Source organism: Octopus bimaculoides, chromosome 12 (assembly GCF_001194135.2).
Source record: "Octopus bimaculoides isolate UCB-OBI-ISO-001 chromosome 12, ASM119413v2, whole genome shotgun sequence".
NCBI classification, from domain to species: Eukaryota; Metazoa; Mollusca; class Cephalopoda; order Octopoda; family Octopodidae; genus Octopus; species Octopus bimaculoides.
The window spans coordinates 43,840,565-43,843,068 of record NC_068992.1 but is presented as its reverse complement, the minus strand read 5'-3'; positions in this window follow the sequence as shown (position 1 = coordinate 43,843,068).

Sequence of the window (2,504 nt, the reverse complement as noted above, 5' to 3'; positions counted from 1 at the left end):
TATATATATATATATATATATATATATATATATATGTATGTATGTATGTATGTATATATATATAAAAATTAAAAAAAAGCAACACGGATTTCAAAGGTTATTGCAGTACGCACGTTTCATGCTACTCCATTTATTTAAGTAATGTGAGCATATATATATAAAGCATATATAAATAAAGTTAATAAAAGAAAGTGGAGAAAAAAATATTGTGGGTACTTTGTTAAATTTATTTGAACTCACATTGAAAAAGTAATACATATAAGATTCAGGATATAAAGGGACCGGATCAACGAAAGAAATAACCAAAGAAATAACTTGAAAAATCTTAAATATGTTTCAGTCCTGTTTTAGGTTTGAATTATCAGCATTCAAACTATTTTAGATGTTAAAAAAACCACATTTAGTCAGATATCTTCAGAGATAGATCTGTACTTTCAGGTGTTGAACAATGAAATAAACTGTGTTTTCAAATATTCAAACATAAACAATAATTTATAAGGACGTCAAGTTCATGTGAGGAGATATTATACATTCTTTTCTACTCTAGGCACAAGGCCTGAAATTTTGGGGGAGGGGGCCAGTCAATTAGATCAACCCTGTTTGAAATGATGGCACATTTTTTTTCTATTTTTCACAGATTTTAGTAATGCTTGGTACTTTAGATAAAAATCGTAGCTCAAGGGATTGATGCCTTTTGCCAAAAAAGAATTATCTTTTCTGCTACAATCTTGACAATTTGTTTAATTGAAGGATCTTTCTCAACTACATTCTTTTGTTTTTCTCGTTCAAATAAAACATATTTTAGTATGTCCTTGTAGGTTGACAAAACTTGTTCGCTAAGATCACATGGAGTACCAAATATTGGGCATTCAATATCAAGATGTGTTATTGGCTTATGAGTCCTCACTACATGTAAATAACACTAAATTTAACACGATCGTTAATTTTAATACAATGGCCTAAAGTCAAGGTACAAAGCAGAAAAGTTTACACATGTATGACATACGTCTATATGCAGTGACACTGGAGAGAAGCTCACACTCCCATTCTCTTTTTAGTCAATGTGGAATCTCAAGATATTAGGCAGTTGTATTGAAATTTGGTATGCAACCTCTTAAGGATACTATTCTTACTGTTTTGCATTCTGCTATGTAGAAATATGTATTCGTTACGACTTATAATCCATGAAATTCAAAATTCAACCAAAAATAGTGATTTTTAAAAATTTTCAATTGCTTTGCAGAGCCTGAAAAAATATCTAACTGCAAAGTTTCTTTTAACCCTAATTTGCAACAAAATATTGATTCTTGATTACCAATTTAAAAAGTTGCATCAAGTCAATCAAGCTGATGAAATTGATGAAATTGATCAAGCTGATGAAGCTTATGAAGCTTATGAAGTCCTTCCTGAAGAGAATATCTGTCGTGCCGTGCAAAACTCTGATTCAGTTTATGGCAATGAAATTGGATTAAAATTATGCTCTCTACAGCAAAACCCTAGAGGTCCATGTGAAAATGAAGATCCAAGAGTAACATTACATCAATTGGAATAGATGACATAAATGGAAATGTAGTGCTATAGACGGAAATCCCACCTCAACCGATTGATAATCCTGATATTGAACAATTCTACAAACAATCTATCACACACACACACATGCAAGTACCCAAAAGTAACCAGAAACATTCTCTGTGGGACAAGCACATTGTAGTTCAGGCTTCCATCACTAAAAGCCACTTGATATGACCCTCAGACATCAGTCTGACAACCAGCATTGTTGGGTGTGGTCATACTGCCACATGGAGCAGATATGTTGTGCAGTACTCCTCCCCTGTTCATTGATTTTTTTTTTTTTGTTGGTTGAAATGAAAGAACAGCATGATTCTGTGAAATGCTGTTTTCTACTGGGGAAAACAGTGGCTGAAACAGTTATCATGCCACAAACAGTTTACAAGGAAGCTGCCATGAGCAAGATAAAAGTTTATGAGTGGTTTTCATGCTTTAGGAATGGCCACTTGTTGCTTGAAGACCAACGTTGTTCAGGACATCCATCAACCTCCTGAATGAATGAAAATATGAAAATTCATGAACTGATATTGGCAGACTCTCATCAAACAATTGATGAACTTGTTGATATGACTTGCAAATGAAAAGAGTTGCAGCAAAATTTGTACCTCGCTTGCTCATGAAAGATCAAAAGCAGTTACAACTGAATGTGTGTCATGAACTGAAAAGAGAGTGAGAAATTGATCTGGACCCTTTTTTGAAGGTCATCACTGGTACGAAAGCTGGTGCTATGGAATTTGCAGATGTGGAAGAAGTGAACAAAAAAAACAACAAAAGTGTTAAAAGGCATCCTTTGCAAGAGTTCCAGCACTGTTTCAAACAGTGAAAGACATGTCTGGACTGATGCATGTAAAACTAAGTGAATAAAATAATATTGTAAAATTCCGGTTTCTTTTGTGTACTCTCTTGTGTGTATATATATATATATATATATATTT